The sequence below is a fragment of the Schistocerca piceifrons genome, chromosome 1 (genome assembly GCF_021461385.2).
Source record: "Schistocerca piceifrons isolate TAMUIC-IGC-003096 chromosome 1, iqSchPice1.1, whole genome shotgun sequence".
NCBI classification, from domain to species: Eukaryota; Metazoa; Arthropoda; class Insecta; order Orthoptera; family Acrididae; genus Schistocerca; species Schistocerca piceifrons.
In genome coordinates this window covers 91,605,559-91,617,802 of record NC_060138.1, presented here as the reverse complement: position 1 = coordinate 91,617,802, position 12,244 = coordinate 91,605,559, and the positions used below count along the sequence as shown (strand labels likewise).

The following is a 12,244-nucleotide window of genomic DNA, read 5'->3' as shown; positions in this document are numbered from 1 at the left end:
CACTGCAAGTTGATCATCTGGAAATTCTTGTTTTCAAGAAGGGAAGCATAATTTATTTTTCAGTCTTATTTACAACGAAGTTATCAGCGTTACCCAAAGAAGAGGATTTTAGATTTTCTAATAACTTCTGAATTTAATTTCTTAAAAGATAATAGTTTATTTATGAAGGAGGCTGATATTCGGTCTCTAGTCGAGAACACAATTTTGATAACAAGAAACAAAACATTAAGTGGCAGACCGCTGTACTACTAAACCAGAAGTTGTGCGTTCGATCCTCAGAGGAGGAAAACGTATTTTGAATCAGGAATTTTTGCCGTGGCCCTTTCGAAAATAACGGCTAAGGGTAAGAAAAATCAGCAATGCGCGTGGTATAAAAAAATACTCTCACATGTGAATACTGCGATTGGTGATACTAAAGTAGAGCCCAAAGCGCGCTGACTTTGTTAATCTTCACAGAATGCCCATATCCAATACTTAGTTCTTGTAATATATTTTTTTCATATAAGAGCGAGTGTCGTGAATGTCGGCGGAGGTGGCGCCGCCACCGCTTCGGCATTATCGTCAACCCGCCATTCTATCACATGCGGTGAGGTACATCTGCAGCCGATTACGAAGGCACTAAGTATTTGGTGCTGATTTGCAAACTTAGTGCCTCAAGTGACTGAATGCAACGTATAGACGCGACACAGCAAGAAGTAGTGTCGCATTTTTAGCAGCGAATTTCGAGATGAAAACAAAAGGTAAGAAAATAAGAATAAAAACAGGATAGCGCGTTGGATTTCTAATCCAAAGGTCGTGGTTTCGATCCCCACAAGGGATGGTCAACTTTTAAAAGTGGGTACTAAGCACAACATTGGTGTTAGAACATGGGTAACCGCCAGCGTGCTCAAAAGGTAGCAGTAGTTATGGGCTCACTTCTATGGTAGTTTGTTTACATTACACATGCTAGTAAATTTCTCGATAACCAGTTATGTGGCACGCTATTGTATGTCAGAATGGTAGAAATGATATCATACGTTCACCTACCTTTTGAGAGGTGCTTGTTAGTATCCATCTTTTGATATGCAGCTCCTTGTATTGGCCGTGTTTACAGTTAAAAATTTTGGATGTGAGGCCGCCAGTTATGCAAAACACCGTTTTTCTCAGTTCCCAAGCATGTTTCGGCACTACTGTGCCATCATCAGTGGGTTTTCGTTTTTTTTTTATTTATTCTGCAATGTGAACATTTTGTTAAATGATTATAAAATTATGTTCGTTTTTACTTCAAACAGCAGATCATTTCTTTTTGTAAATACCTTTACATTTGGTGTGCATGAATTTTCTGGATCACTTTTGTGTTAATTACTACAGGTAGCTTTTTCTTTATGAGACAAATTGTCTCTCCTTCGAGGGGCTATGCGTGGCAATCAGAATGTCACCGCTCGGTACTGCAATGGCGGAACATGCACGCTGCCCTCAATTCTCCGTACAGGTAACACACTATCTGTGCCACGACGTACCGTGGGAGAGTAACAATGGGAGCAACTTTCAGTGCCAACGTAAGTGACTGATCGCGCAGTATTTCCAGTGCGGCATCTCACACTCTGTGGTCGATGCCGTTCTGAAGAGAGCAGTTCGCTTTCATCTTACAGCGAGGCACTTGAATGAATCTCATAGTAGCGACGTGTTGCTATGATTGCATGGAATATTTCTGGCGATACATATGTGTAAGAATAAGTAGGTATATGGCAAATAGAGCGATTCAGCTCTGTATCCCGTCTGTTGCATAAATAATGTTTTTTTCCGCCCATTTGTTTCAGAAAATAAGAAAGTTGGCCTAACAAGTAGAATGCATACAGAAGTGTTGTGAAAGGATGCAAATGACTATGACTGAAGTAAAAAACAACTTGAAAGACAGGTGTCAATTGATATGTCTTACGGATTTATTTACATTCCGCAGAACATTGGCACAGCGTCCCTTTGGAGCATTTCCACTTGAGACGCGGGGCAGTGAAGACCTCTTTACTGCTTCGCTCTGCTAGTGGTGTTTACTTGTTTGTGTTTGCCGTGTGTTCACGTCTTCGTGCAAGTGACCATTTCTAGTGGATGAATGCTTTTGTCTTCGTAGGCGATGTACCCCGATAGGTAAATTGCGAAATGTCTCGCACGTTCGCAAGAAAATTGCACTGAAACTTGAATTCGACAAGTCGATTAGGTCTGTACAACCGAATTTCCTCGAGGTTCATAACTGGATTGTGTATGTTGTTGGTATAACGGCTGACCAAGTTCATACAGCTTATTATGACTTGAAACAGTACTGTTCTACGTAAAGCTTCTGAATCTTGTTGTTATGGATCGTCTCCTGATGAAGTTTGGAGGACGAATCGAGTTCCTTCACCGTGACGGGGCTGTAAGTATAGTTACAATGTCTAATGCTGGCGTTGAATATAAGAGTTTCCGTGTGTTGAAAACTGGTTCCTCAAGGATATCTTGTCGAAATATGGTGACGTCAGAAGTATCTGAAATGAAGTGTGGTCCAGCCAGCGCAGGCTGCAGTGTTATAGCAGAGTTAGAGCTGTTGAGATACAGGTAAGATGAACGTTCCGTCTCATCTAATGGTATGTGGTTATAAAGCTGAGATACCTTATTCTGGTCAGGTTTTAACGTGCCACGTCTGTAACTAAAGTGGTCATTTCAGGCAGGGTTGTCCACGTCGCCTGTTTGTTTTGAAAAACAATTTGCAGCAAAGTCGCAAGCTCACGTTACGTGATGTTGTAATGACGGAACAGATCTATCACATTGTTTCCGGTGCTAGCCCCGCAGTTACCGGCGAAGCCCTAACCGAGACCGTGCACCTAAAAAAAGAAAACGAATCGGAATCTTTGCAGCACCCACTGTCTGCTTAGAAAGTCTAGCCCATGAAGCTCCTCGGCAACTAGAGGAAATGGAAACAACCATAGCCACAGGATTAACGCAGCCGACTGATAGCAAGTGTTGCTGTCTCAGTTCCACAATCTGGTGACAACTTCGATCCTGAAATATCGACCGTTGAATCCATTACTGCGACAGGAGAAACAGAGTTCGATAACAGCGGGACTGAGGAAGCCATTATCAAACATCACCCAAACGGTGAATGTGCAGCGGCACCTACTAAACAACAGGAGGCAGCTGGAAATCGCAAAGAATCGTCAGACACCACTTCTGTCGAATCGATTTCATTACAACAGAATGCAGATTTGAAAGCTCAAGTAACGCAAAGTGATTCTCAGCTCTGCCGAATTAAACATTAACCGAACCTTAACCCTCCTCCCTCCCCCACCCGAGAAGTCAAGCGTAAACGAAGACTTCCGAACAAGAGATTACTTTACAGAAAACTATGGAAAGAACCAACACTGTTCACAATTCCGATGGCAACTATGTAAAACATGTTGTCGAACCCATCAGTCAGACAGACGAATACGATAAACCTCTGGGTTCCTCACTAACAACAGACAGGTTGTACGAAAGTGATGTTGACATTAACTTACAGCACTGTTTAGTTGGGTTTTTCTGCCTGTAGCAGAATGTCTAAAACTAATTCCCTGTGTTATCATATTATGTCCATATGTTGTCTCAAGCCATGTTACAGGCTTATACGATAACTTCATTATACATAAATAAGATTCGTTCTGGCGTGAAAACCGCAGCTCTAAAACAATTCTGCACCTCTTATAAGAGGTGACAATGTCGAACTTCGCCGTACCTGGTTACGTCACAATAATTAATTTTGCAGCTGAAATTTGAGCAAACACGACACTTTTAGTACGGGCAGGTATTCCCGTTAGTGTTGTAGAAATCTTGGAATCTGGAGGCGGCATAGAAGTAACCCTGGTGGATGACACGATCATTAACCTGTATGCACCCGATCGAAATTCGCATAATTCTAACAGATCCAGATTTCTTTAAGGAAGACATAATTTATTTACTTAGGAAAGACGCTAAAACTGATAATAGGAGGCGGTTTAAATTGTTTGTCGAGTCCCAAACATCAGGCCCCCAACTTTAATTCCTCACATGAACTGAGTCGTCTTGTTAAAGCACTGACGCTCACATATGCTACGAAAGTGAAGTGACCGACACTCGTCAGACACACCTAAGAATGCAGCAATTCCTCCAGTATAATCGATAGAATCTGTGTGTTAGAGAACCTAGAGACACAACTCTTAAACGTAGACATCATTCCAGCAAGCTTTTCCGATCACAGCCGCATCACTGCTTGTAACAATTTAGACCGACAGACAACTCGTTGGTTTCGGAGGCAGTGTTGTATGAACGTTGCTGTCTTAGCGGAGAAGGAATTAGAAGATGCACTCACTCGTGCGTGGGACCTGTGTCTGCGCTCTCTTACGAACTATCAGAGTGTTTTAGAATGGTGGACTCTCAGGGTGATGCTGAAATTACGCAAAATAATGAAATATTTTAGTATAGAGCGAAATGAGGAAGTCAGAAGGTCAACGGAATTTTATTGCAGTGTTTGAAGAGGGTTATTTGACCAGGTAGATGGAATTATACAGGAGATTAAAAAGATCAAGGCCAAGCTAATAAAAATGAAGGAACCAGAACTGGAAGGACTCAAAATAAAATAAAAAGCAAACTCGGTCAGTGAGGACGAATCAGCGTCTTTACACAAAGTAATTAAACACAGCAGAAACCGAAGAAGGACTCTCATGGAGGAACTTAAACTGGTAGACGGTACCACCTTCACCACACATTACGATACAATTCGAGAAATATTCAGGGATTACAGCGACGTGTATGAATCAGGTAAAACGCACGAAGAACATTATGATGAATTGCTTGGCACGATGACCTCTAAAATAAATAGAGAAGACAATGAACAACCCTATTCCATTTTTTCTTACAAAGAAGTATTAGACAACATCCGCGATTCTCTCACAGAAAAAAAGATCACCTGCTCCCGATGGTCTTCCTATCGAGTTTTACAAACGATACTAGGGTTTGATAGAAGACAAGATATCTCAAATTGAGAACGAAGTGTTGCAGGGACAACGTATACCCACAGAATTCAAAGAATGTGAAATTGTATTGATCACAGAAAACAGAAGAAGTAGGAAAATAAACAATCTTCGACCAATTTCTCTACTGAACTCCGACTACAAAATTATTGCACGAATAATAAATAGCAATATCATAAGACTCACAGAAAAAATAATCTGGCACCATGAAACATGGACCTTTGGAAGGACAATACTCCAAACCACAGCCCAGTAAAGGGACATAATTGTCTTAACGTTGCAGCAATATTAACTGAGGTCTCATTTTTGTCGATTTTTATATATCAGGTCGACCAAAAGTACCTCCTCGAAACAATGAGAAGAATGGGATTCTTGTCAGGAAATACAGATATCATCAGAAACGTTGCCACAAAAATGTCTGCTAAAGTTTCTGTCAACGGCCAACTAACATCACAGATAGAAATTGAAAGAGGGGTGTCTCAAGACAGTCCCTAGTCGACGTTACTTTTTGTCGTCTCTGTGGAGCCTTTTTAAGACAACTGCAACACTAACTGACAGGCATTGCAGTATCTGGGACGAACTCTATGGTTGGCGCCTATACGAATGACGCATGGATAATAGTCCGAAACGTGGAGTCCAGAGGCAGAACTAAATAAATACTTTCAGCATCAGGTGCAAGGATCAATGAAACTAAAAGCAAAATTTTAAATATAAGAGGACTGCTATACATTATACTCCAATGGACTCAAAAAGTTACGGAACAAAGGCTCTTGGAATGGTGCTGGCTGCCCTCCCTTTACAGATGACAGCCAAAAATTTGCGGAAGGTAACTCACAACATTCAGGGAGCACGGCATTAACATTTAGGCCCCACTCACGGGAACTACCGTTCATTGACATCAAAAGTAAGGCAACTTTGCTGTATGTGAAAGCTATGTCCACTTTTACACACAGTCACCCTGAGAGTCTTTGAGCGAAATTAATCAACGCAGTTAAGCCAGGAAGTACAGATTCGCTAATAAATGTGCAAAATATAAGCTTTCAATTAAAGCATATGTGGGTGTATTACACTGAAACAAGGTATCTGAGAAATAAACTAAGCCGACACAGGAATTAAATACAAAGGATATTTTAGCATATATCAAAACATACGAAGGACGGAACAAAATTGGATTAAAATACACTGGCGTCAATTGGTGTGCACTCTGGAATAATACTAACTGCAGTGTCATTCATCCAAGACTACATCAGCACTGTACAAGGCGGTTAAAACCATTTTCAGCACAAATGAAAGACTTCATTCAACCGGACTGTGTTAAACAGACATTTGCCTTCGTTATCACCTCGTCGACACTTTTCCGCACAGGTTTACGTGGGGAGATCGTGTCCACCCTTGGATTTGTATTAGATAATATGTAGAGTCCCCTTCTAGAACCTCTGCAGATATGGTCGACACAGAAAAAAACTGTACAGTCAGATGAAACGTACTACCCAAAATCGAAAAATAATGCTGTTATGTGGTTAACAGGGCACTATACTGGTTACCTTTCCCATTACATCAGTGGAGACGGTCTTACAGATTTAGAGGTCTACATAGAAATGGAATGTGTAAAAACGGACCATTAAGCACACCAAGCAAAACAAATCAGCAAAGCGCTTAAAATAATTTTCAAAATATGGAGATAGGCAATGAAACACCTTTCAAAACTGTTCCTGGAAACGGAAATAACTTCCCATTCGCTCTAGCATCAATGTAAATGCTCTCACCTTCAGATGAACGCGTATGCAACACCTTAAACGCCTTGAGGCATCGACGGCGAATACTAAGGCTGCGTCATTTGCGAGCACAACTGCACACAAATCACAAATTCCCAATTACGAAAGAAATAGAAGAGCCACCAAACGCTAAAGTTATTGTGACATCAGTTCCCTGCTGAACGATGTTTACCTTACACATGTAAGTAAATTTCTCGCAATCCAGTTATAAATGACGCTGTTATATGTACATGATGTAAAAACTGTACCATCTTTTCACGTACCTGTTCTAGGAAACTACCTTACAATATCCGGTTTTGACCTACAGAAAGAAATATAGCAACAGAACCCACATTCTGGAAACAAATCAATCCGACAAATAGTGAAATAATTTTAAATTACTTCAGGAATCAATTTGTGTAACCCCAATCCTTAGCTTTAAAACCTTTCAGTCCATGAACAGAGGGTTACGCTTTTCTCAGGACCAATGTGACAAAAAAGCAGACATTTTCACAACCACTACTATGGTTCCACAACTGTTTCCGTTAAGCAATGGCAACCTGTATCACTAGAAATGGCAAGACTTTTCGTTTCAGCATTGCAATATAATTATTTCACTAAAATTTCGGAGCATGAGGCTGCCTGATAGCGTTCGTTCACAAGTGGGGCGCCGGGATTCGACTCGCGCCATCCGGGTTCGCAGACTCGGTGCTCCACTTATGCGACTTGTCCCGACTTAGCTCGACTGACGCTCCGCTGACGCTTGCAGAAAACTACATTAAGTATGATTCCCGCCTATAACTGACGGCGAGAGAGATGCATCATCTGTCCACGTCTCATCGAAACACACTGTCACCAAGCAATGGCTGACGCTTCGAGGACGGCACGAAATTGCCAGGGAGGTGATGCAGCTAACGTTCCTGGCAAATGTGCTAACAGGGCACACACGTCCATTGGAGTGTATACATATGATGGGGACCGGCTGTGACACAGCAGTCAACCAAAGTCAAAAAATGTGACTAATCATACAGTGCTTCCAGTGTGTCGTTTACCACTTTGTGAGTGGATGCTGTTCTAAAGAGCGTAATTCCCATTTATCTGTAAACAGCGCACGTGAGCGAATCTAATAGCAGCACTGTGTTACTACTATTGTACAGAGCAACTCTGTCAATACGCAGGTGTTTCAATCAGTAGGGCCATGGTAAACAGAGCGATTCGGAGTGATGTATAGTGTCTGCTACATAAATAATAAGTCTTTGATGTAATTGCTTCAGAGAAATATGAAAGTAAGCCTATCAGAAAAGTAACGCGAGACATGTAGCACGGGTCATGTCTTGGAGAATCTCTTACATCTGAGCCCATCACTTGCGCAGCGTCCCTTTGGCGCAGAGGATAGCGCGTTGGACTTCTAATCCAAAGGTCGTGGGTTCGATCCCCACAAGGGACGGGCAATTTTTAAAAATATGTGCCAATCACGAGATGGGTATTGACATATGGGTAACCACAAGCGTCTTCAAAAGGTGAAAATTGTTGTGACCTCAGTTCTATGCTTAAATATGTTAACCTTACACATACAAGCAAAATTCTCGTAGATCTGTTATCCATGACGCTGTTATGTGTAAATGCTGTAGAAACGGAACCATATCTTCACGTGCCTGTTCACGCAAATTTTCTTTCAATACCCAATTTTTACCTACAGATAGAAATATAGCAATAGAACGCACATTTTGTACAGAAACAAATACAATGAAGAGTGAAATAATTTTGTATTACTTCACGAGTCAATGTATGTAATCCCAGTCATGATCTTTAATTCTTCCAGCCCAAGCTGAGAGGGTTTCAGTTTTCTCGGCCACAAGTGAGAAAAGTAGACTGTTTCACAACAAGATATAGTACTATGGTTCCTTAACTGTTCCCATTAAACAATGGCACTCTGTATCTATAGAGACGGCGGCAATATTCGCTTCAGCACAGGGGGCTTTTGCTTGAGACTGTCAGGAGGGGACTTGCTGGATACATGAAGGGAGAAGACCAGACAGAGACGTCTGACGCTCCGCTGACGCTTGCAGAAAACTACATTAAGTATGATTCCCGCCTATAACTGACGGTGAGAGAGATGCATCATCTGTCCACGTCTCATCGAAACACACTGTCACCAAGCAATGGCTGACGCTTCGAGGACGGCACGAAATTGCCAGGGAGGTGATGCAGCTAACGTTCCTGGCAAATGTGCTAACAGGGCACACACGTCCATTGGAGTGTATACATATGATGGGGACCGGCTGTGACACAGCAGTCAACCAAAGTCAAAAAATGTGACTAATCATACAGTGCTTCCAGTGTGTCGTTTACCACTTTGTGAGTGGATGCTGTTCTAAAGAGCGTAATTCCCATTTATCTGTAAACAGCGCACGTGAGCGAATCTAATAGCAGCACTGTGTTACTACTATTGTACAGAGCAACTCTGTCAATACGCAGGTGTTTCAATCAGTAGGGCCATGGTAAACAGAGCGATTCGGAGTGATGTATAGTGTCTGCTACATAAATAATAAGTCTTTGATGTAATTGCTTCAGAGAAATATGAAAGTAAGCCTATCAGAAAAGTAACGCGAGACATGTAGCACGGGTCATGTCTTGGAGAATCTCTTACATCTGAGCCCGTCACTTGCGCAGCGTCCCTTTGGCGCAGAGGATAGCGCGTTGGACTTCTAATCCAAAGGTCGTGGGTTCGATCCCCACAAGGGACGGGCAATTTTTAAAAATATGTGCCAATCACGAGATGGGTATTGACATATGGGTAACCACAAGCGTCTTCAAAAGGTGAAAATTGTTGTGACCTCAGTTCTATGCTTAAATATGTTAACCTTACACATACAAGCAAAATTCTCGTAGATCTGTTATCCATGACGCTGTTATGTGTAAATGCTGTAGAAACGGAACCATATCTTCACGTGCCTGTTCACGCAAATTTTCTTTCAATACCCAATTTTTACCTACAGATAGAAATATAGCAATAGAACGCACATTTTGTACAGAAACAAATACAATGAAGAGTGAAATAATTTTGTATTACTTCACGAGTCAATGTATGTAATCCCAGTCATGATCTTTAATTCTTCCAGCCCAAGCTGAGAGGGTTTCAGTTTTCTCGGCCACAAGTGAGAAAAGTAGACTGTTTCACAACAAGATATAGTACTATGGTTCCTTAACTGTTCCCATTAAACAATGGCACTCTGTATCTATAGAGACGGCGGCAATATTCGCTTCAGCACAGGGGGCTTTTGCTTGAGACTGTCAGGAGGGGACTTGCTGGATACATGAAGGGAGAAGACCAGACAGAGACGTCTGACGCTCCGCTGACGCTTGCAGAAAACTACATTAAGTATGATTCCCGCCTATAACTGACGGTGAGAGAGATGCATCATCTGTCCACGTCTCATCGAAACACACTGTCACCAAGCAATGGCTGACGCTTCGAGGACGGCACGAAATTGCCAGGGAGGTGATGCAGCTAACGTTCCTGGCAAATGTGCTAACAGGGCACACACGTCCATTGGAGTGTATACATATGATGGGGACCGGCTGTGACACAGCAGTCAACCAAAGTCAAAAAATGTGACTAATCATACAGTGCTTCCAGTGTGTCGTTTACCACTTTGTGAGTGGATGCTGTTCTAAAGAGCGTAATTCCCATTTATCTGTAAACAGCGCACGTGAGCGAATCTAATAGCAGCACTGTGTTACTACTATTGTACAGAGCAACTCTGTCAATACGCAGGTGTTTCAATCAGTAGGGCCATGGTAAACAGAGCGATTCGGAGTGATGTATAGTGTCTGCTACATAAATAATAAGTCTTTGATGTAATTGCTTCAGAGAAATATGAAAGTAAGCCTATCAGAAAAGTAACGCGAGACATGTAGCACGGGTCATGTCTTGGAGAATCTCTTACATCTGAGCCCATCACTTGCGCAGCGTCCCTTTGGCGCAGAGGATAGCGCGTTGGACTTCTAATCCAAAGGTCGTGGGTTCGATCCCCACAAGGGACGGGCAATTTTTAAAAATATGTGCCAATCACGAGATGGGTATTGACATATGGGTAACCACAAGCGTCTTCAAAAGGTGAAAATTGTTGTGACCTCAGTTCTATGCTTAAATATGTTAACCTTACACATACAAGCAAAATTCTCGTAGATCTGTTATCCATGACGCTGTTATGTGTAAATGCTGTAGAAACGGAACCATATCTTCACGTGCCTGTTCACGCAAATTTTCTTTCAATACCCAATTTTTACCTACAGATAGAAATATAGCAATAGAACGCACATTTTGTACAGAAACAAATACAATGAAGAGTGAAATAATTTTGTATTACTTCACGAGTCAATGTATGTAATCCCAGTCATGATCTTTAATTCTTCCAGCCCAAGCTGAGAGGGTTTCAGTTTTCTCGGCCACAAGTGAGAAAAGTAGACTGTTTCACAACAAGATATAGTACTATGGTTCCTTAACTGTTCCCATTAAACAATGGCACTCTGTATCTATAGAGACGGCGGCAATATTCGCTTCAGCACAGGGGGCTTTTGCTTGAGACTGTCAGGAGGGGACTTGCTGGATACATGAAGGGAGAAGACCAGACAGAGACGTCTGACGCTCCGCTGACGCTTGCAGAAAACTACATTAAGTATGATTCCCGCCTATAACTGACGGTGAGAGAGATGCATCATCTGTCCACGTCTCATCGAAACACACTGTCACCAAGCAATGGCTGACGCTTCGAGGACGGCACGAAATTGCCAGGGAGGTGATGCAGCTAACGTTCCTGGCAAATGTGCTAACAGGGCACACACGTCCATTGGAGTGTATACATATGATGGGGACCGGCTGTGACACAGCAGTCAACCAAAGTCAAAAAATGTGACTAATCATACAGTGCTTCCAGTGTGTCGTTTACCACTTTGTGAGTGGATGCTGTTCTAAAGAGCGTAATTCCCATTTATCTGTAAACAGCGCACGTGAGCGAATCTAATAGCAGCACTGTGTTACTACTATTGTACAGAGCAACTCTGTCAATACGCAGGTGTTTCAATCAGTAGGGCCATGGTAAACAGAGCGATTCGGAGTGATGTATAGTGTCTGCTACATAAATAATAAGTCTTTGATGTAATTGCTTCAGAGAAATATGAAAGTAAGCCTATCAGAAAAGTAACGCGAGACATGTAGCACGGGTCATGTCTTGGAGAATCTCTTACATCTGAGCCCGTCACTTGCGCAGCGTCCCTTTGGCGCAGAGGATAGCGCGTTGGACTTCTAATCCAAAGGTCGTGGGTTCGATCCCCACAAGGGACGGGCAATTTTTAAAAATATGTGCCAATCACGAGATGGGTATTGACATATGGGTAACCACAAGCGTCTTCAAAAGGTGAAAATTGTTGTGACCTCAGTTCTATGCTTAAATATGTTAACCTTACACATACAAGCAAAATTCTCGTAGATCT

At 42.1% G+C, this 12,244-nt stretch overlaps 4 non-coding genes across 4 annotated transcripts; all 4 read left to right on the top strand.

Annotated features, from left to right (window-relative positions):
* The first annotated feature begins 8,122 nt into the window (after positions 1-8,122).
* Positions 8,123-8,195, top strand: Trnar-ucu. Its single transcript has one exon. It is a non-coding gene; the product is annotated as a tRNA-Arg (tRNA).
* A 1,227-nt stretch (positions 8,196-9,422) lies between these two features.
* Trnar-ucu lies at positions 9,423-9,495 on the top strand. The gene has a single exon. It is a non-coding gene; the product is annotated as a tRNA-Arg (tRNA).
* A 1,227-nt stretch (positions 9,496-10,722) lies between these two features.
* Trnar-ucu lies at positions 10,723-10,795 on the top strand. Its single transcript has one exon. It is a non-coding gene; the product is annotated as a tRNA-Arg (tRNA).
* A 1,227-nt stretch (positions 10,796-12,022) lies between these two features.
* Positions 12,023-12,095, top strand: Trnar-ucu. The gene has a single exon. It is a non-coding gene; the product is annotated as a tRNA-Arg (tRNA).
* The last annotated feature ends 149 nt before the right edge of the window (positions 12,096-12,244 follow it).